General features: G+C 43.7%; 1 pseudogene across 1 annotated transcript in view; it reads right to left on the minus strand.

Annotated features, from left to right (window-relative positions):
- Nucleotides 1-982: 982 nt before the first annotated feature.
- The window catches only part of LOC307192763 (phosphoglycerate kinase 1-like), a 33,466-nt pseudogene continuing 10,847 nt past the window's right edge, over nucleotides 983-23,601 (minus strand). The window contains exons 2-3 of the transcript in view: nucleotides 5,934-5,991; nucleotides 983-2,062 (exon numbers count right to left, since the gene is read on the minus strand). The product of the transcript in view is annotated as a phosphoglycerate kinase 1-like (transcript). The remainder of the gene's footprint in view (nucleotides 2,063-5,933; nucleotides 5,992-23,601) is intronic.

The following is a 23,601-nucleotide window of genomic DNA, read 5'->3' on the forward strand; positions in this document are numbered from 1 at the left end:
AAATCAATAGTATCTCTATATACTGTCCATGACCATGTGGAAGCCAAAATTAAAAACATAATACCGTTTATACCATCCCTGTAAATAAACTGTATAGGCATAATTATAACAAAAGGTGTACAGGACTTGTTTGCTGAAGACAACAAGACACTGATGAAAGAAATTAAGGAAGATGTAAATAAACGGAAAAACATACCGTGTTCACAGCTTCGAAGACCCAACCCAGTAAAGATGTCAGTTCTCCCTAAATTGATCTATAGGTTTAACACAATTTCTATCAAAACCCCAGCAAAATTTGTGTAGGTTTTAACACGATTATTATAAATATATGTGGAAAGGCAAAGGAATTAGAATAGCTGAAACAATTTTAGAAAAGAAGAATAAAGAGGAAGGAATCACTCCACCCAATTTTAAGATTTACTATGTAACTACAGTAATCAAGACAATGTGTATTATGGAGGAATAAATACCCACACCAATAAAACAAAATAGATAAGCCAGAGATAAATCCACACTAGTACAGCCAACTGTTTTTTTTTTCCCAGTGAATATTTTTATTATTTATTTAATAGATCACCAACTTCATCTCCCTTCCTACCAACAACTGGCATTTCATTTTGTTTCCATGCTGAGTGGTGAAACAATGACAAAGCTAATCAGAATAAGCTACTTCATAAAGAGAACTGAGCTAACACAGCTCACTTTCTTTTAACAGGCATAATATAAATACACGCCTCTAGAATGCACAATGGTTTGGTCTCTAAGGAATTCAAATGGGAACTTGAAGAATGTAGGCAAATCCAGGGTGCGGTAAAGGTGAGCTGAGGTGCCGTACAACTGTTTAAGGGTTCCTGGCCCTATATCTCTTGGCCACTAGCCAAATCTTGACATGGGGGAAGATATTAGCTAATGCCAAGTGGAGATGCAGGAAGCACTAAGTTGACTTAGGGGCTATGCACAGGAACCAAAAGGCAGGAAAGTACTAAACATTGCCGAGAGCATCCACCACCCCAGGAAGGACTTCACCCTCCAGGAGCTCTAAGCTGGCCCCACCTCCGGTGCTCACATGACTGACTTTATCCTCCGTGTTCCATTTGGCACAGAAGTAGCAGTGTCTCCCCCACCTATGATGGTGATGCAGCCCCTGGAAGTGGCTTTCACCACCTCATCCATGAGGGCTTTGGTTTCTCGGGCAAAAGCTTCCCATTCAAACACGCCCACAGGTCCATTCCACACGGTCTGCTGAGCCCGAGCGACAGCCTCAGCATACTCTTTGCTGCTCTCAGGACCGCAGTCCAAGCCCATCCGGCCAGCAGGTATGCCAGAGGGCACAGTGGCTTGGCCAGTCTTGGCATTCTCATCAAACTTATCAGCAGTGACAAAGTCAACAGGCAAGGTAATCTGCACACCATTCTTCTCAGCTTTGGATATCAGGTCTTTGATGATCTTGGATCTCTCTTCGTCAAACAGAGAAGTGCCGATCTCCATGTTGTTGAGCACATTAAGGAAGGTAAGGGCCATTCCACCACCAATAATCATCTCACTGACTTTGTCCAGCATATTATTGGTCAGCTGGATCTTGTCTGCAACTTTAGCTCCGTCCCACTTTAGATGGCCAGGAAGGGTCGCTCTGGGCTCTCCAAGGCCTGGGCAAAGCAGTCCAGCTCCTCCTTCATCAAAATACCTCCAGCCTTCTCTGGCAGATTTACTCCCACCATGGAGCTGTGGGCTGGGTGACCAGTGCCAAAAGCATCATTGACATAGACATCCTCTAGCTTGGAAAGAGAAGCTTGGAAGGCTTCTATTTGGGCTGGCTCAGCTTTAACCGTGTTCCCAGAAGATCTTTTCCCTTCCCTTCTTCCTCCACATGAAAGCAAAGGTTCTCCAGCAGGATGACAGACCCAGCAGCTGTGTCCACACAAGCTTTCTCCACTTCTGGGCCCACGCAGTCCTTCAAGAACAAAACATCCTTGCCCAGCAGAGATTTGAGTTCTACAGCAACTCGTTGCCAGGAGTACTTGTCAGGCATGGGGACACCATCAGGCAGGCCCAGGTCAGCCAACTGATTTTTGAAAAAGAAGCAAAAGATACGCAATGGAGAAAGGATAGCTTTTTTTAAAACAGAAAACGCTGGAACAATTCAATATTTATAGGCAAAAAAAAAAAAAACTTTGAAACAAACCTCACACCTTATACAAAATTAACTGAAAAATGACCATAGATTTAAATGTAAAATCATAAAACTTTTAGAAGAAAACCTTCAAACCTAGAGAAAAATGAAGAGTTCTTAAACGTGACACTACAAGCACAGTCCACAAAAGAAAAAATTAAGTTGTACTTCATCAAAATTAAAATCTTTTTTTCTGTGAAAGACCCTGTAAAGAGGCTGAAAAGACATGCTATAGACAAGTAGAAAATATTTGCAAACCGCACATGTGGCCAAGGGCTCATGTCTAGAGCACCAAGAACTTTCAAAACTCAACACTAGCCAGGGGTTGGGGGTGGGGGCTGGTGACTATAAAGGTGTGGCACCAGGGGTATCTTTGTGGTGACAGAACTCTTCTGTATCTTGACTGTGATGGTTGTTATGTGGGTTTACACATGTGAAATGATTTTGTAGACTCACATGTAAAACAAAGGAAATCTGAACAAGATCTGTGCCTTTCACTAATGTCAGTTTCCTGGCTGTGGTATTGTCCTGTAGTTATGTAAGTATTACCACTGGGGGAAATTGGGTGACGGTACACACAACCTCTCTGTACTATTTTTTGCAACATTCTTCGAGTCTATAATTATTTTCAAATAAAAAGTCTTTAAAAATGGTTGCCTGGATGGTCCTCACTGGTTGATAATCCTCAGGATAACTGTGACTTTCCTCTCCCACTGTAGACAGAAGATCTTCACAGGGACGGACTGAGGCTTCTATCTCTGTGACTTCCAATATGCTGACCACAGATGCGTTCAATATGTTTCTAAATGACGGCTGTCCTTGACCGCCTTTGGTTCCCTCCTCCTACTGGGATGTCTGCCCCCATGCCTTTACTTACAACTGCCTGAGGTTTCCATCAGCCACGCCCTGATGAGCCCCACTTGTTCCAGATTCTTCAGATCCCGCCAGTGACAGCGGGCTAGTCCAAATGAATAGTCCATTCTGTACTATTCTACACCTTCCAAGGGAGGGAAGTTCTTTGAGGTGGGACCTCCTTCTGTCATGTGCACCCCTATATCTCCATCCCCTAGAATGGTGCCCAGAATAGCAGGGACTCGGAAAATATTTATGGACTGAGGGACTGACTATCCATTAAACAAATACAAAAATGAAAAAAGCAGAAACAATCTTGCATGCCAAATTAAGGAGCAGGTCTACAGGTCTCTCCCCAGGAAGGAGGCAGCAACCTCCTTTACAGGCATGTGTCTTATTCAAGGCCACCTAACACACATTCAAGGGCCACCTTGTCTGCAGCAATTGCTCCCTCAGGATTCCTACAAATACTGCAAAGAAGGGGCACTGTGCAGCGCCCTCTGTTGAATTCTGTTCAAAAGCATCTACTGAGCCACACTGCCTGCAACGGGGATTCAGAGGTGAGCAAAGCCTGCTTCCTGCCCTGAAGAAGTTCCTGGTACAGTTGGGCGAGACAGACAGGCAAACAGATCATTCCAATAGGTGAGCCCAGGGTGCTAGGACAGTGAGCAGAGTGGAATCCCAATCTAGCCCAGGGGTGACAGGGAAGGTTCCCCAAGGCATAAGACAGATGGGGATATGGGCAGCTAATCACCCCTGAGAGCACAGTCTCTGTCAGGCTCTGGGCTAAACACCTCGGTGAGCCCTCTACTACACCAAAAGGAAAGTTCATTCTTTCTACTCACCTGAATCTGGAGAACAAGTAGCATCAGGCAGCTAAGAGGAAGGGAAAGGGTGCTCCCAGGCCAAGACAGCATCATGAGAAAAGGCAGGGAGGTGTGCTCCACCATCCGGTGGGGCCCGCCAGCACAAATCGCTTGTATCACTGGGGACAACTTGACTGTGATTAAGGAGGGAAAGGAACCAGAAGTAGTTGACAGGAGCCAGACCCTGGAAAGCTTCGTTTGCTGCTCCCACGAATGCCAATGGCCTTCAGACTGGGCTCTGTGGAAGCCTGGCAATCGCGGGGCTAGGCCACGGTTGCTGCAAATGTTTGGTTCAAATTTCATTCAAATGTTTTTAGGAGAATGTTGTAGCAGATGCTGTTGGTGCCCTGCCCATACCTCGTGCTCCTTACCATTTCAGGGCACACCTGCACATTCTAAAGGGCCAGCTCTTGCATTTCTTTGACTGAGAGTTTTCTCTGACCACCAGGGTCCACTGTGCCCGGCCGCATGGCTGGTTGCCCACACCGCACAGCCCTCAAACAATGCAGTTGGTTATAAATTACCAGCTTCATTTCCCCACAGGAGAAATAATACTGGGCCACGTGCCCTATGCTGGCTCCCAGAGTTCCCTGGTGGCATTACGCTCTGTTTGTTCATGGTGGAATTTACTCGATGATCTTCCCTTTATTGGCTGCCTTCCGTCCCCATTCTCATACCCCCAGCCCCTGCAGGAGTCCTGGGAGCTCTTCCCAGATACATAGCTTCATTTAAATCCTTGTGTCAAGGTCTGTTTCTAGGGTAGCCCAAATTAAGACACACTCCCACACACACACAGAATGTCTCTGGTAGGATTAAAAGAAACTGGTAACAGTGAAGAAAAATACTGGGGAGAACAATACTGGTTGAGGATGAGGTGGAGGGAGATTTATTTGTCACTAAATATCCTTCTTTTACCTTTTGGCTTTTGGACTCTGTCCATGGATTTTTCTTTTTTAAAAAAAAAGCTACCCAAAATATGTACTTTAAATCATTAAAAAATCAACTGTAATTTTATATCAACATAGTCACAAGTGCTTTATATCAAATGCTAACATATCAGAGACCACAAATGCGCTAATTCATGTCGCTGGGCAAATGCTCTTTGATACCGTAAGAATTGATCTTTTCTTCTGATTTGGTTCATGATTTTGAATATTTAATAAAGGTGTCACTGATTAGAAAGACTGTAGCTCTTTACGGGTGATTTCTTAAAATCCAGGTCTGTGTATGCCCTCTTGCGTCAATTTGTACAGATACATGACCATGGTAAACTGAATAACCAAATGCAGGCTGACAAAACCTAGGTGATCACATTCACTCCCTACTGTGTAATGGTTAGCTGTGCAGTCAGGATAATACTGCATGAGCACCTATCTTAAATTTGAGCTACTTCTGATGTGAATTTCGCATTTAACATAAGCAATGAAAGCAGTTAGATATTGTTCATGATTCAATATTAGGCTCAACATTTTCTCCTACTCTGCATTCAAGATCTTGGATTTGTTTAATTAAGAGCATCCTGAGATGGCAAGGCAAGTTGTGTAAAAATAAAACAGAAAAATGTTGCTAGTTTTATTACTTATATCTTGAGCCAAACTTGTTGGGAGCCAAGAAGTTTTCGCCATTAGAAGATGGCCGACACCCTGCTTCTCTTCCTGATTTATGAGATAGAAGTTCGCGCCTAAAATGAAAGCCCGCGCACGCAGCACCAATGATGATTAGCCAAGTACTTCCCTCATTCTGAATCCCGCCCCCCTTTCTCTGCAGTGTATAAATACAGCTACCGCAGCAATAAAAGTTTGAGGCTTGATCAGGATTCTGTCTTGCCTCCATTCTTTCGCGTCTCCTGCCCTTCCCCCTTTTTTCAACCCCCACAGGTTCCTCCTCGGACTCACAAGGATTTGTCCTGCTGGTCGGGACTCCCGGGGACGCCCGGGGCCGTACACAATTGGCGCCCAACGTGGGGCTCGAGGAACGGATCCTGACGGAGGTAGCACGCTTACGAACGCCTGGCCAGGCACCCACTGAGCCGCCGCGAGACTTACTCGAAAGTGCAGCTTGATTAGGTCCCCGGAGGACTGGCCACCCTTCGGCAGTCGTGACCTGAGGATAAGGTAAGCGGAGCTATAAATATGGGACAGGAATTGAGTTCCCATGAACTCTTTCTTCAGGGGATCGAGGATTCCCTCAAGATGCGGAAGATTAAGGCTAGAAAAAAAAGATTTGCGTGAATTTTTTATGTTCTTGTCTGATGTTTGCCCATGGTTCCCACAGGAAGGGACAATAGATAAAAAATGCTGGAATCGTGTAGGAAATTGTTTAAATGATTATTATCAAACCTTTGGGCCTTCTAAAGTGCCTGTGACTGCATTTTCGTATTGGAATTTAATTAGGGAGATTCTCATGGGTCATTTTTTTGACCCCGATGTCCAAAAGGTTGTAGAGACCGGGGAAACAATTCTTAAAGCAGCCTCTCGTCTCCATTCAGCTTGTCCATCCGTTACCATTGATATGGGTTCAAATGAAGAGTTCCCAAAAATTCCAGAAACCGGTCATCGTTATCCCACAGATGATAAAGTTATCCCAAAGATTTATCCTTCCCTTACTGCTATTAAGGGTGATCCCAATGATGACCAGCTTTCCCCCCAAGATCAGGAAACTCTCGATGAGCAGGCTGCTCGTTATCATCGCAATGATGATCCCTGGGGATTCCCCCTTTTGAAGCCTCCACCATCTTATAATACTCCTCATCAGATGCCTGCCTTTAGCGCCCCTGCTCCCATTGCCCCCCTGATTGATCCCCTTCGACAGGCTAAGATGGCCTTAACCCAGGAAATTTCCTCTTTGAGAGATGTTTTACAACAAAAACGGGAACGCTTGGATCTCCTAAAGGAGCTTAAGGCCCTTGAGGTGGAGCTTACTTCTTTTAATGTCTCGAACGGTCCCAATAAACCCCCGCTTCGACAAAAACCAGGATCCATTAAGTTAGCCTTCCCTGTTACTCGCAGTCAAAATTTACCCACTCAAGGTGAAATTCAAGCTGAAGATAGTGAGGAAGGGGAAGAGGAAGAGGGAGAAGAATCTCCTGAACCTGATGAGGGACCAGATATTCATAATTCTTCTGGGGGCGGCCCTTTTGAACATAAATATCGCCGCCTCAATTTAAAACATATAAAAGATTTAAAATCTGCTGTCAATAATTATGGGCCCACAGCCCCTTATACATTGGCAATCTTGGAGGGATTAAGCGATCGCTGGCTGACCCCAAATGATTGGCTTACCCTGGCTCGGGCCACCCTTTCTGGGGGAGATTTTGTTTTATGGCGCACTGAATTTGCAGAAAATTGTAGAGAAACTGCCCAAAGAAATGCTGAAAACAGAACTTCCCGATCATGGACCCGAGATAAATTACTTGGCCGTCCCCCCTATGAATCCAATGAGTCTCAGGCTGCTTTTCCCCCTGGTTTGTTGGCTCAAATACAACATGCTGGCCTTAAGGCCTGGCGCCGTCTTCCGCCTAAGGGTTCGCCCACAACTTCCTTGGCAAAAATTCGCCAGGGACCAGAAGAGCCTTATTGTGAGTTTATTAGCCGCCTCACGGACGCCGCCGAGCGTGTAGTGGGTGATAGTGAAACTGATAATGCCTTTGTTAAACATTTAGCTTATGAAAATGCCAATCCGGCCTGCCAAGCTGCCCTTCGGGCTCATCGTGGTGGTAGCCTGGCTGATTACATTAAGTTGTGCTCCGGAATTGGTCCCTCTCATTCTGTTGGTCTTGCGATTGGAGCTGCTCTAAAAGATTTTATTAAAGATACATCCGTCCTAGATAAACAACAAAAAACTTGCTATAATTGCAAACAACCTGGACATTTTGCCCGGGATTGTTCATTACATAGACAAGGACAGTCATTAAAGGCTAACCCACAACAACCCCAATATCAATCCCGGGCTCCTCCCACCACCGTTTGCCCTCGTTGTAAAAGAGGCAAACATTGGTCTTCAGAATGTTTTTCAAAAACGGATATAAATGGCCAATTGCTCCCCAAAAAACAGGGAAACTTTTCACGGGGCCAGCCCCTGGCCCCTTCCTTGGAACCAAACCAAGGGGCAATTCGGTTTGTTCCTCAAAAATCTGGACAAGTTCCCTGCACCCAGATGTTGGCTCCCTCTGTCGAGCCACACCCGGAAGCGCAGGATTGGACCTCTGTGCCTCCACCGACTCAATATTAGTCCCAGAACAAGGAGTACAACCAATTCCCACAGAAGTTTATGGCCCCCTACCCCCAAATACTTTTGGTTTAATTTTAGGAAGAGGTAGTTCCGCTTTGGCTGGCCTCCAAATTATACCTGGTGTTATTGATAATGATTATTCAGGTCAAATTACCCTTTTGGCATCTGCTTTACAAGGCCCTATATCAATCCCTAAAGGTCAAAGGATAGCACAGTTAGTATTGTTGCCCCTAAATTCTTTAAATAAGAGCCATACTAATTGTCCTAGAGCAGATGCTGCTTTTGGCTCCTCAGATATTTATTGGGTCCAACAAATTACTCCTGAAAGGCCACTCCTAACCCTGTGGTTAGATGGAAAGAAATTTGAGGGTTTAGTCGATACAGGAGCCGATGCAACAGTTATTTCGGAAAAATATTGGCCCTCCTCTTGGCCTTGTACAGTGTCTATAACTCATTTACAAGGCATAGGACATTCTACCAATCCTAAACGGAGTTCTAAAGTTCTTACATGGATAGATACTGAAGGTAATACTGGACAGGTACAACCTTATATTTTGCCACATATCCCGTTGAATCTTTGGGGACGTGACATCCTGTCACAATTAAAGTTAATCATGGCCAGCCCCAATGAGGTGGTGACCCAACAAATGCTAAACCAAGGGTTTCTACCAGGCTTAGGCTTAGGAAAAAATAATCAGGGTATTACACGACCTATTTCCCTGGCATCTAACATAAATCGCCAGGGCCTAGGCAGTTCGCCTTTTTCTTAGCGGCCATTGACCTTCCTGTGCCCCATGCGGACAAAATACGATGGAAAACTAATGATCCCGTTTGGGTGGACCAATGGCCTCTAACAGAAGAAAAACTTACAGCTGCCACAAAGTTAGTGCAGGAACAATTGGCCGCTGGACATTTAGAAGCCACTACTTCGCCATGGAATACCCCTATATTTGTGATAAAAAAGAGATCTGGCTCATGGCGACTTCTCCAAGATCTTAGGGAAATTAATAAAACAATGTTTACTATGGGAGCTTTACAGCCTGGCTTGCCTTCTCCTATTGCCATTCCAGCTGGCTATTTTAAAATCATTATTGATCTTAAAGATTGCTTTTTTACTATCCCTCTCCATCCTCAGGATAGAGAGCGTTTTGCATTTAGTCTCCCAGTAATTAATTTTAAAGGCCCAATGCCACGTTTTCAATGGAAGGTCCTCCCGCAGGGTATGGCCAATAGCCCCACCTTATGTCAAAAATTTGTTGCACAAGCTGTAGACCCTCTTAGGGCTTGTTGGCCTGGTATCTATATCATTCATTATATGGATGATATTCTTTTGGCTGGAAAATCAACTGATGAACTCCTTAAGTGTTATCGAGATTTAAAAGATAATCTTGCTTCCTCTGGCCTTCAAATTGCTTCAAATAAGGTACAATTAAAAGATCCATACTATTATCTTGGTTTCGAATTAAACAAAAAAATAATTACCACTCAAAAGATACACATACAAGTATCACATTTGCAAACCCTCAATGATTTTCAAAAATTTTTGGGAGATATTAATTGGCTACGACCGTATCTTAAACTTACTACGGGAGAGTTAAAACCCTTATTCGAAATTTTACAAGGGCCATCAGATCCCTTGTCACCCCGTAGGCTGACTAAGGAGGCTAAAAATTCTCTTCAATTAGTAGAAAAGGCCATTAGATGTCAACAGATTACCTTTTTAGATTATGGTCGTCCCTTTAGTTTGATTATTTGTGCCACTGCACATACACCCACTGGAGTCCTATGGCAAGATCATCCCCTCTTGTGGATACATTTGTCCGTATCTCCTAATAAAGTGCTTAAGACCTACCCTTCCTTAGTAGCACAGGTTCTTACTTTGGGCAGAGAAAAAAGCCGTCAATTTTTTGGCAGAGATCCTGATCATTTGATTCTCCCCTATACCAAAGAAGAGCTTAGTTGGTTATTACAAACTGATGATAAATGGCTTGTTTCCTTATCCTCCTTTCAGGGTAATATTGATAATCATTATCCACCTGATAAGCTCCTTCAGTTTCCTAGAAAACATCTGTTTATATTTCCCAAAATCACTTCTGCTGTTCCTCTGGGAGATGCTGCCCTAGTATTCACTGATGGATCATCATCCGGTGTTGCTGTATTTGTTATAAATAATCAGCCCTATAGGGTACAGTCCCCCTTTTTATCAGCACAACTTGTTGAGCTTTTTGCCATTCTTCAGGTTTTTGAGATGTTACAGAATATCCCCTTTAATTTATATACGGACAGCTCATATATAGCTTTGTCCGTCCCCCTTTTAGAAACTGTTCCATATATTAAACCCTCTTCCAATGCTGTTCCCCTTTTTCAACAACTTCAAAGTCTTATACTTCGAAGACAAGCGCCTTTTTTTATTGATCATCTTAGGGCTCATACAGATCTTCCTGGACCCCTCTCTCAGGGCAATGATTTAGCTGATAAAAATGCCCGCCTGATGTGCACCGTAACCTCTGATTCTGTTTCTCAAGCTACTCAATTTCATCAGCTACATCATGTTAATGCACATACTCTTCGCTTAATGTTTAAGCTTACTCGAGAACAATCAAGACAAATTGTAAAAAATTGTCCAGGGTGCGTTACATTTTTACCTCTTCCACATCTTGGGGTAAACCCAAGAGGTCTATTACCTAATGAAATCTGGCAGATGGATGTTACCCATCTTGCTAAATTTGGAAAATTAAAATTTATTCATGTGTCCATTGATACCTTTAGCGGCTTTATATATGCCTCCCTTCAGGGAGGAGAAGCCACAAAAAACATTATTTCACATGTGCTCCAATGTTTTACAGTTTTAGGCAAGCCTCAAATAATTAAAACAGATAATGGGCCTGGGTATACCTCCCAGGCTTTCCAAGATTTTTGCACCCGGCTTCAAATAAAACATCTTACGGGAATTCCATATAACCCCCAGGGTCAAGGCATAGTAGAAAGAGCCCATCAAACCCTTAAAAATACCATTTCCAAGCTTAAAAATAATGATTTAACTGCTACAAAAAATTCCCCCAAAAATATTCTTAGTCATGCCCTGTTTGTAATTAATTTTTTACAATTAGATAATAATGGTAGATCTGCCGCCGATCGCCTTTGGCATCAAGAAACTAAAAATCAATATGCACAAGTTATGTGGAAAGACCCTTTGACCTTTAAATGGCATGGACCCGATCCACTCCTCATCTGGGGGAGGGGATCCGCATGTGTATATAATACCAAAGAAGATGGATCACGCTGGTTGCCTGAGCGCCTTATTAAACCTATAAGTTCTATAAAGTAATAAATTTTATCCAGGGCCCTTTTCCCTGAGATTGTATTTCTTTTTCTTTTTCAGAAAAAGATGGAGACCCTCCTAATATTGAAAGAGCGGCAGAGACGACATGAGCTATCCGTTGTGACCCTGATCCTGTCATCTTTGCTGGTTGTTGGACAGGCTGAAAGCACTCCCCACTTGCCTCAAAATTTAACCTGATACATTACCATTGCCTCGCCATTACAGAAGCAGAACCAAAGGATGATTCTGGCTGCCCCTCCACTGGAGCGGCATGAAACAGAGACATGCCTACCCCCCTCTTTGATGGAGGGTATGGGTACCGAGTTGAGTGTGGCAGCAAAGCATGCACAAGGGAAAACGTGTATATATGTATATACAAGGTAATCTCTGTTATTCCCTGTGAGTATACCTGAATTATGATAGAGGTTGGTATCTAAACATTGTTTTTGGCTTTTAGTAGCTAAGATTATCTTTGGCTCTGCCCCTCCTCCCCAAAAGATACCAAGAGCCGATGAGTGTGGACACACATACCTTGTCCACGGGAGGATTCAGGTCACTACTCCCTCACTCGGTTAATGCCCACCTCCTTAAAAGAAATAAAAAGGGAGAAAATGTTGGGAGCCAAGAAGTTTTCGCCATTAGAAGATGGCCGACACCCTGCTTCTCTTCCTGATTTATGAGATAGAAGTTCGCGCCTAAAATGAAAGCCCGCGCACGCAGCACCAATGATGATTAGCCAAGTACTTCCCTCATTCTGAATCCCGCCCCCCTTTCTCTGCAGTGTATAAATACAGCTACCGCAGCAATAAAAGTTTGAGGCTTGATCAGGATTCTGTCTTGCTTCCATTCTTTCGCGTCTCCTGCCCTTCCCCCTTTTTTCAACCCCCACAGGTTCCTCCTCGGACTCACAAGGATTTGTCCTGCTGGTCGGGACTCCCGGGGACGCCCGGGGCCGTACACAATTGGCGCCCAACGTGGGGCTCGAGGAACGGATCCTGACGGAGGTAGCACGCTTACGAACGCCTGGCCAGGCACCCACTGAGCCGCCGCGAGACTTACTCGAAAGTGCAGCTTGATTAGGTCCCCGGAGGACTGGCCACCCTTCGGCAGTCGTGACCTGAGGATAAGGTAAGCGGAGCTATAAATATGGGACAGGAATTGAGTTCCCATGAACTCTTTCTTCAGGGGATCGAGGATTCCCTCAAGATGCGGAAGATTAAGGCTAGAAAAAAAAGATTTGCGTGAATTTTTTATGTTCTTGTCTGATGTTTGCCCATGGTTCCCACAGGAAGGGACAATAGATAAAAAATGCTGGAATCGTGTAGGAAATTGTTTAAATGATTATTATCAAACCTTTGGGCCTTCTAAAGTGCCTGTGACTGCATTTTCGTATTGGAATTTAATTAGGGAGATTCTCATGGGTCATTTTTTTGACCCCGATGTCCAAAAGGTTGTAGAGACCGGGGAAACAATTCTTAAAGCAGCCTCTCGTCTCCATTCAGCTTGTCCATCCGTTACCATTGATATGGGTTCAAATGAAGAGTTCCCAAAAATTCCAGAAACCGGTCATCATTATCCCACAGATGATAAAGTTATCCCAAAGATTTATCCTTCCCTTACTGCTATTAAGGGTGATCCCAATGATGACCAGCTTTCCCCCCAAGATCAGGAAACTCTCGATGAGCAGGCTGCTCGTTATCATCGCAATGATGATCCCTGGGGATTCCCCCTTTTGAAGCCTCCACCATCTTATAATACTCCTCATCAGATGCCTGCCTTTAGCGCCCCTGCTCCCATTGCCCCCCTGATTGATCCCCTTCGACAGGCTAAGATGGCCTTAACCCAGGAAATTTCCTCTTTGAGAGATGTTTTACAACAAAAACGGGAACGCTTGGATCTCCTAAAGGAGCTTAAGGCCCTTGAGGTGGAGCTTACTTCTTTTAATGTCTCGAACGGTCCCAATAAACCCCCGCTTCGACAAAAACCAGGATCCATTAAGTTAGCCTTCCCTGTTACTCGCAGTCAAAATTTACCCACTCAAGGTGAAATTCAAGCTGAAGATAGTGAGGAAGGGGAAGAGGAAGAGGGAGAAGAATCTCCTGAACCTGATGAGGGACCAGATATTCATAATTCTTCTGGGGGCGGCCCTTTTGAACATAAATATCGCCGCCTCAATTTAAAACATATAAAAGATTTAAAATCTGCTGTCAATAATTATGGGCCCACAGCCCCTTATACATTGGCAATCTTGGAGGGATTAAGCGATCGCTGGCTGACCCCAAATGATTGGCTTACCCTGGCTCGGGCCACCCTTTCTGGGGGAGATTTTGTTTTATGGCGCACTGAATTTGCAGAAAATTGTAGAGAAACTGCCCAAAGAAATGCTGAAAACAGAACTTCCCGATCATGGACCCGAGATAAATTACTTGGCCGTCCCCCCTATGAATCCAATGAGTCTCAGGCTGCTTTTCCCCCTGGTTTGTTGGCTCAAATACAACATGCTGGCCTTAAGGCCTGGCGCCGTCTTCCGCCTAAGGGTTCGCCCACAACTTCCTTGGCAAAAATTCGCCAGGGACCAGAAGAGCCTTATTGTGAGTTTATTAGCCGCCTCACGGACGCCGCCGAGCGTGTAGTGGGTGATAGTGAAACTGATAATGCCTTTGTTAAACATTTAGCTTATGAAAATGCCAATCCGGCCTGCCAAGCTGCCCTTCGGGCTCATCGTGGTGGTAGCCTGGCTGATTACATTAAGTTGTGCTCCGGAATTGGTCCCTCTCATTCTGTTGGTCTTGCGATTGGAGCTGCTCTAAAAGATTTTATTAAAGATACATCCGTCCTAGATAAACAACAAAAAACTTGCTATAATTGCAAACAACCTGGACATTTTGCCCGGGATTGTTCATTACATAGACAAGGACAGTCATTAAAGGCTAACCCACAACAACCCCAATATCAATCCCGGGCTCCTCCCACCACCGTTTGCCCTCGTTGTAAAAGAGGCAAACATTGGTCTTCAGAATGTTTTTCAAAAACGGATATAAATGGCCAATTGCTCCCCAAAAAACAGGGAAACTTTTCACGGGGCCAGCCCCTGGCCCCTTCCTTGGAACCAAACCAAGGGGCAATTCGGTTTGTTCCTCAAAAATCTGGACAAGTTCCCTGCACCCAGATGTTGGCTCCCTCTGTCGAGCCACACCCGGAAGCGCAGGATTGGACCTCTGTGCCTCCACCGACTCAATATTAGTCCCAGAACAAGGAGTACAACCAATTCCCACAGAAGTTTATGGCCCCCTACCCCCAAATACTTTTGGTTTAATTTTAGGAAGAGGTAGTTCCGCTTTGGCTGGCCTCCAAATTATACCTGGTGTTATTGATAATGATTATTCAGGTCAAATTACCCTTTTGGCATCTGCTTTACAAGGCCCTATATCAATCCCTAAAGGTCAAAGGATAGCACAGTTAGTATTGTTGCCCCTAAATTCTTTAAATAAGAGCCATACTAATTGTCCTAGAGCAGATGCTGCTTTTGGCTCCTCAGATATTTATTGGGTCCAACAAATTACTCCTGAAAGGCCACTCCTAACCCTGTGGTTAGATGGAAAGAAATTTGAGGGTTTAGTCGATACAGGAGCCGATGCAACAGTTATTTCGGAAAAATATTGGCCCTCCTCTTGGCCTTGTACAGTGTCTATAACTCATTTACAAGGCATAGGACATTCTACCAATCCTAAACGGAGTTCTAAAGTTCTTACATGGATAGATACTGAAGGTAATACTGGACAGGTACAACCTTATATTTTGCCACATATCCCGTTGAATCTTTGGGGACGTGACATCCTGTCACAATTAAAGTTAATCATGGCCAGCCCCAATGAGGTGGTGACCCAACAAATGCTAAACCAAGGGTTTCTACCAGGCTTAGGCTTAGGAAAAAATAATCAGGGTATTACACGACCTATTTCCCTGGCATCTAACATAAATCGCCAGGGCCTAGGCAGTTCGCCTTTTTCTTAGCGGCCATTGACCTTCCTGTGCCCCATGCGGACAAAATACGATGGAAAACTAATGATCCCGTTTGGGTGGACCAATGGCCTCTAACAGAAGAAAAACTTACAGCTGCCACAAAGTTAGTGCAGGAACAATTGGCCGCTGGACATTTAGAAGCCACTACTTCGCCATGGAATACCCCTATATTTGTGATAAAAAAGAGATCTGGCTCATGGCGACTTCTCCAAGATCTTAGGGAAATTAATAAAACAATGTTTACTATGGGAGCTTTACAGCCTGGCTTGCCTTCTCCTATTGCCATTCCAGCTGGCTATTTTAAAATCATTATTGATCTTAAAGATTGCTTTTTTACTATCCCTCTCCATCCTCAGGATAGAGAGCGTTTTGCATTTAGTCTCCCAGTAATTAATTTTAAAGGCCCAATGCCACGTTTTCAATGGAAGGTCCTCCCGCAGGGTATGGCCAATAGCCCCACCTTATGTCAAAAATTTGTTGCACAAGCTGTAGACCCTCTTAGGGCTTGTTGGCCTGGTATCTATATCATTCATTATATGGATGATATTCTTTTGGCTGGAAAATCAACTGATGAACTCCTTAAGTGTTATCGAGATTTAAAAGATAATCTTGCTTCCTCTGGCCTTCAAATTGCTTCAAATAAGGTACAATTAAAAGATCCATACTATTATCTTGGTTTCGAATTAAACAAAAAAATAATTACCACTCAAAAGATACACATACAAGTATCACATTTGCAAACCCTCAATGATTTTCAAAAATTTTTGGGAGATATTAATTGGCTACGACCGTATCTTAAACTTACTACGGGAGAGTTAAAACCCTTATTCGAAATTTTACAAGGGCCATCAGATCCCTTGTCACCCCGTAGGCTGACTAAGGAGGCTAAAAATTCTCTTCAATTAGTAGAAAAGGCCATTAGATGTCAACAGATTACCTTTTTAGATTATGGTCGTCCCTTTAGTTTGATTATTTGTGCCACTGCACATACACCCACTGGAGTCCTATGGCAAGATCATCCCCTCTTGTGGATACATTTGTCCGTATCTCCTAATAAAGTGCTTAAGACCTACCCTTCCTTAGTAGCACAGGTTCTTACTTTGGGCAGAGAAAAAAGCCGTCAATTTTTTGGCAGAGATCCTGATCATTTGATTCTCCCCTATACCAAAGAAGAGCTTAGTTGGTTATTACAAACTGATGATAAATGGCTTGTTTCCTTATCCTCCTTTCAGGGTAATATTGATAATCATTATCCACCTGATAAGCTCCTTCAGTTTCCTAGAAAACATCTGTTTATATTTCCCAAAATCACTTCTGCTGTTCCTCTGGGAGATGCTGCCCTAGTATTCACTGATGGATCATCATCCGGTGTTGCTGTATTTGTTATAAATAATCAGCCCTATAGGGTACAGTCCCCCTTTTTATCAGCACAACTTGTTGAGCTTTTTGCCATTCTTCAGGTTTTTGAGATGTTACAGAATATCCCCTTTAATTTATATACGGACAGCTCATATATAGCTTTGTCCGTCCCCCTTTTAGAAACTGTTCCATATATTAAACCCTCTTCCAATGCTGTTCCCCTTTTTCAACAACTTCAAAGTCTTATACTTCGAAGACAAGCGCCTTTTTTTATTGATCATCTTAGGGCTCATACAGATCTTCCTGGACCCCTCTCTCAGGGCAATGATTTAGCTGATAAAAATGCCCGCCTGATGTGCACCGTAACCTCTGATTCTGTTTCTCAAGCTACTCAATTTCATCAGCTACATCATGTTAATGCACATACTCTTCGCTTAATGTTTAAGCTTACTCGAGAACAATCAAGACAAATTGTAAAAAATTGTCCAGGGTGCGTTACATTTTTACCTCTTCCACATCTTGGGGTAAACCCAAGAGGTCTATTACCTAATGAAATCTGGCAGATGGATGTTACCCATCTTGCTAAATTTGGAAAATTAAAATTTATTCATGTGTCCATTGATACCTTTAGCGGCTTTATATATGCCTCCCTTCAGGGAGGAGAAGCCACAAAAAACATTATTTCACATGTGCTCCAATGTTTTACAGTTTTAGGCAAGCCTCAAATAATTAAAACAGATAATGGGCCTGGGTATACCTCCCAGGCTTTCCAAGATTTTTGCACCCGGCTTCAAATAAAACATCTTACGGGAATTCCATATAACCCCCAGGGTCAAGGCATAGTAGAAAGAGCCCATCAAACCCTTAAAAATACCATTTCCAAGCTTAAAAATAATGATTTAACTGCTACAAAAAATTCCCCCAAAAATATTCTTAGTCATGCCCTGTTTGTAATTAATTTTTTACAATTAGATAATAATGGTAGATCTGCCGCCGATCGCCTTTGGCATCAAGAAACTAAAAATCAATATGCACAAGTTATGTGGAAAGACCCTTTGACCTTTAAATGGCATGGACCCGATCCACTCCTCATCTGGGGGAGGGGATCCGCATGTGTATATAATACCAAAGAAGATGGATCACGCTGGTTGCCTGAGCGCCTTATTAAACCTATAAGTTCTATAAAGTAATAAATTTTATCCAGGGCCCTTTTCCCTGAGATTGTATTTCTTTTTCTTTTTCAGAAAAAGATGGAGACCCTCCTAATATTGAAAGAGCGGCAGAGACGACATGAGCTATCCGTTGTGACCCTGATCCTGTCATCTTTGCTGGTTGTTGGACAGGCTGAAAGCACTCCCCACTTGCCTCAAAATTTAACCTGATACATTACCATTGCCTCGCCATTACAGAAGCAGAACCAAAGGATGATTCTGGCTGCCCCTCCACTGGAGCGGCATGAAACAGAGACATGCCTACCCCCCTCTTTGATGGAGGGTATGGGTACCGAGTTGAGTGTGGCAGCAAAGCATGCACAAGGGAAAACGTGTATATATGTATATACAAGGTAATCTCTGTTATTCCCTGTGAGTATACCTGAATTATGATAGAGGTTGGTATCTAAACATTGTTTTTGGCTTTTAGTAGCTAAGATTATCTTTGGCTCTGCCCCTCCTCCCCAAAAGATACCAAGAGCCGATGAGTGTGGACACACATACCTTGTCCACGGGAGGATTCAGGTCACTACTCCCTCACTCGGTTAATGCCCACCTCCTTAAAAGAAATAAAAAGGGAGGAAATGTTGGGAGCCAAGAAGTTTTCGCCATTAGAAGATGGCCGACACCCTGCTTCTCTTCCTGATTTATGAGATAGAAGTTCGCGCCTAAAATGAAAGCCCGCGCACGCAGCACCAATGATGATTAGCCAAGTACTTCCCTCATTCTGAATCCCGCCCCCCTTTCTCTGCAGTGTATAAATACAGCTACCGCAGCAATAAAAGTTTGAGGCTTGATCAGGATTCTGTCTTGCTTCCATTCTTTCGCGTCTCCTGCCCTTCCCCCTTTTTTCAACCCCCACAGGTTCCTCCTCGGACTCACAAGGATTTGTCCTGCTGGTCGGGACTCCCGGGGACGCCCGGGGCCGTACACAATTGGCGCCCAACGTGGGGCTCGAGGAACGGATCCTGACGGAGGTAGCACGCTTACGAACGCCTGGCCAGGCACCCACTGAGCCGCCGCGAGACTTACTCGAAAGTGCAGCTTGATTAGGTCCCCGGAGGACTGGCCACCCTTCGGCAGTCGTGACCTGAGGATAAGGTAAGCGGAGCTATAAATATGGGACAGGAATTGAGTTCCCATGAACTCTTTCTTCAGGGGATCGAGGATTCCCTCAAGATGCGGAAGATTAAGGCTAGAAAAAAAAGATTTGCGTGAATTTTTTATGTTCTTGTCTGATGTTTGCCCATGGTTCCCACAGGAAGGGACAATAGATAAAAAATGCTGGAATCGTGTAGGAAATTGTTTAAATGATTATTATCAAACCTTTGGGCCTTCTAAAGTGCCTGTGACTGCATTTTCGTATTGGAATTTAATTAGGGAGATTCTCATGGGTCATTTTTTTGACCCCGATGTCCAAAAGGTTGTAGAGACCGGGGAAACAATTCTTAAAGCAGCCTCTCGTCTCCATTCAGCTTGTCCATCCGTTACCATTGATATGGGTTCAAATGAAGAGTTCCCAAAAATTCCAGAAACCGGTCATCATTATCCCACAGATGATAAAGTTATCCCAAAGATTTATCCTTCCCTTACTGCTATTAAGGGTGATCCCAATGATGACCAGCTTTCCCCCCAAGATCAGGAAACTCTCGATGAGCAGGCTGCTCGTTATCATCGCAATGATGATCCCTGGGGATTCCCCCTTTTGAAGCCTCCACCATCTTATAATACTCCTCATCAGATGCCTGCCTTTAGCGCCCCTGCTCCCATTGCCCCCCTGATTGATCCCCTTCGACAGGCTAAGATGGCCTTAACCCAGGAAATTTCCTCTTTGAGAGATGTTTTACAACAAAAACGGGAACGCTTGGATCTCCTAAAGGAGCTTAAGGCCCTTGAGGTGGAGCTTACTTCTTTTAATGTCTCGAACGGTCCCAATAAACCCCCGCTTCGACAAAAACCAGGATCCATTAAGTTAGCCTTCCCTGTTACTCGCAGTCAAAATTTACCCACTCAAGGTGAAATTCAAGCTGAAGATAGTGAGGAAGGGGAAGAGGAAGAGGGAGAAGAATCTCCTGAACCTGATGAGGGACCAGATATTCATAATTCTTCTGGGGGCGGCCCTTTTGAACATAAATATCGCCGCCTCAATTTAAAACATATAAAAGATTTAAAATCTGCTGTCAATAATTATGGGCCCACAGCCCCTTATACATTGGCAATCTTGGAGGGATTAAGCGATCGCTGGCTGACCCCAAATGATTGGCTTACCCTGGCTCGGGCCACCCTTTCTGGGGGAGATTTTGTTTTATGGCGCACTGAATTTGCAGAAAATTGTAGAGAAACTGCCCAAAGAAATGCTGAAAACAGAACTTCCCGATCATGGACCCGAGATAAATTACTTGGCCGTCCCCCCTATGAATCCAATGAGTCTCAGGCTGCTTTTCCCCCTGGTTTGTTGGCTCAAATACAACATGCTGGCCTTAAGGCCTGGCGCCGTCTTCCGCCTAAGGGTTCGCCCACAACTTCCTTGGCAAAAATTCGCCAGGGACCAGAAGAGCCTTATTGTGAGTTTATTAGCCGCCTCACGGACGCCGCCGAGCGTGTAGTGGGTGATAGTGAAACTGATAATGCCTTTGTTAAACATTTAGCTTATGAAAATGCCAATCCGGCCTGCCAAGCTGCCCTTCGGGCTCATCGTGGTGGTAGCCTGGCTGATTACATTAAGTTGTGCTCCGGAATTGGTCCCTCTCATTCTGTTGGTCTTGCGATTGGAGCTGCTCTAAAAGATTTTATTAAAGATACATCCGTCCTAGATAAACAACAAAAAACTTGCTATAATTGCAAACAACCTGGACATTTTGCCCGGGATTGTTCATTACATAGACAAGGACAGTCATTAAAGGCTAACCCACAACAACCCCAATATCAATCCCGGGCTCCTCCCACCACCGTTTGCCCTCGTTGTAAAAGAGGCAAACATTGGTCTTCAGAATGTTTTTCAAAAACGGATATAAATGGCCAATTGCTCCCCAAAAAACAGGGAAACTTTTCACGGGGCCAGCCCCTGGCCCCTTCCTTGGAACCAAACCAAGGGGCAATTCGGTTTGTTCCTCAAAAATCTGGACAAGTTCCCTGCACCCAGATGTTGGCTCCCTCTGTCGAGCCACACCCGGAAGCGCAGGATTGGACCTCTGTGCCTCCACCGACTCAATATTAGTCCCAGAACAAGGAGTACAACCAATTCCCACAGAAGTTTATGGCCCCCTACCCCCAAATACTTTTGGTTTAATTTTAGGAAGAGGTAGTTCCGCTTTGGCTGGCCTCCAAATTATACCTGGTGTTATTGATAATGATTATTCAGGTCAAATTACCCTTTTGGCATCTGCTTTACAAGGCCCTATATCAATCCCTAAAGGTCAAAGGATAGCACAGTTAGTATTGTTGCCCCTAAATTCTTTAAATAAGAGCCATACTAATTGTCCTAGAGCAGATGCTGCTTTTGGCTCCTCAGATATTTATTGGGTCCAACAAATTACTCCTGAAAGGCCACTCCTAACCCTGTGGTTAGATGGAAAGAAATTTGAGGGTTTAGTCGATACAGGAGCCGATGCAACAGTTATTTCGGAAAAATATTGGCCCTCCTCTTGGCCTTGTACAGTGTCTATAACTCATTTACAAGGCATAGGACATTCTACCAATCCTAAACGGAGTTCTAAAGTTCTTACATGGATAGATACTGAAGGTAATACTGGACAGGTACAACCTTATATTTTGCCACATATCCCGTTGAATCTTTGGGGACGTGACATCCTGTCACAATTAAAGTTAATCATGGCCAGCCCCAATGAGGTGGTGACCCAACAAATGCTAAACCAAGGGTTTCTACCAGGCTTAGGCTTAGGAAAAAATAATCAGGGTATTACACGACCTATTTCCCTGGCATCTAACATAAATCGCCAGGGCCTAGGCAGTTCGCCTTTTTCTTAGCGGCCATTGACCTTCCTGTGCCCCATGCGGACAAAATACGATGGAAAACTAATGATCCCGTTTGGGTGGACCAATGGCCTCTAACAGAAGAAAAACTTACAGCTGCCACAAAGTTAGTGCAGGAACAATTGGCCGCTGGACATTTAGAAGCCACTACTTCGCCATGGAATACCCCTATATTTGTGATAAAAAAGAGATCTGGCTCATGGCGACTTCTCCAAGATCTTAGGGAAATTAATAAAACAATGTTTACTATGGGAGCTTTACAGCCTGGCTTGCCTTCTCCTATTGCCATTCCAGCTGGCTATTTTAAAATCATTATTGATCTTAAAGATTGCTTTTTTACTATCCCTCTCCATCCTCAGGATAGAGAGCGTTTTGCATTTAGTCTCCCAGTAATTAATTTTAAAGGCCCAATGCCACGTTTTCAATGGAAGGTCCTCCCGCAGGGTATGGCCAATAGCCCCACCTTATGTCAAAAATTTGTTGCACAAGCTGTAGACCCTCTTAGGGCTTGTTGGCCTGGTATCTATATCATTCATTATATGGATGATATTCTTTTGGCTGGAAAATCAACTGATGAACTCCTTAAGTGTTATCGAGATTTAAAAGATAATCTTGCTTCCTCTGGCCTTCAAATTGCTTCAAATAAGGTACAATTAAAAGATCCATACTATTATCTTGGTTTCGAATTAAACAAAAAAATAATTACCACTCAAAAGATACACATACAAGTATCACATTTGCAAACCCTCAATGATTTTCAAAAATTTTTGGGAGATATTAATTGGCTACGACCGTATCTTAAACTTACTACGGGAGAGTTAAAACCCTTATTCGAAATTTTACAAGGGCCATCAGATCCCTTGTCACCCCGTAGGCTGACTAAGGAGGCTAAAAATTCTCTTCAATTAGTAGAAAAGGCCATTAGATGTCAACAGATTACCTTTTTAGATTATGGTCGTCCCTTTAGTTTGATTATTTGTGCCACTGCACATACACCCACTGGAGTCCTATGGCAAGATCATCCCCTCTTGTGGATACATTTGTCCGTATCTCCTAATAAAGTGCTTAAGACCTACCCTTCCTTAGTAGCACAGGTTCTTACTTTGGGCAGAGAAAAAAGCCGTCAATTTTTTGGCAGAGATCCTGATCATTTGATTCTCCCCTATACCAAAGAAGAGCTTAGTTGGTTATTACAAACTGATGATAAATGGCTTGTTTCCTTATCCTCCTTTCAGGGTAATATTGATAATCATTATCCACCTGATAAGCTCCTTCAGTTTCCTAGAAAACATCTGTTTATATTTCCCAAAATCACTTCTGCTGTTCCTCTGGGAGATGCTGCCCTAGTATTCACTGATGGATCATCATCCGGTGTTGCTGTATTTGTTATAAATAATCAGCCCTATAGGGTACAGTCCCCCTTTTTATCAGCACAACTTGTTGAGCTTTTTGCCATTCTTCAGGTTTTTGAGATGTTACAGAATATCCCCTTTAATTTATATACGGACAGCTCATATATAGCTTTGTCCGTCCCCCTTTTAGAAACTGTTCCATATATTAAACCCTCTTCCAATG

This window comes from Stenella coeruleoalba (genome assembly GCF_951394435.1).
Source record: "Stenella coeruleoalba genome assembly, chromosome: 1".
In the NCBI taxonomy this organism is placed as follows: Eukaryota; Metazoa; Chordata; class Mammalia; order Artiodactyla; family Delphinidae; genus Stenella; species Stenella coeruleoalba.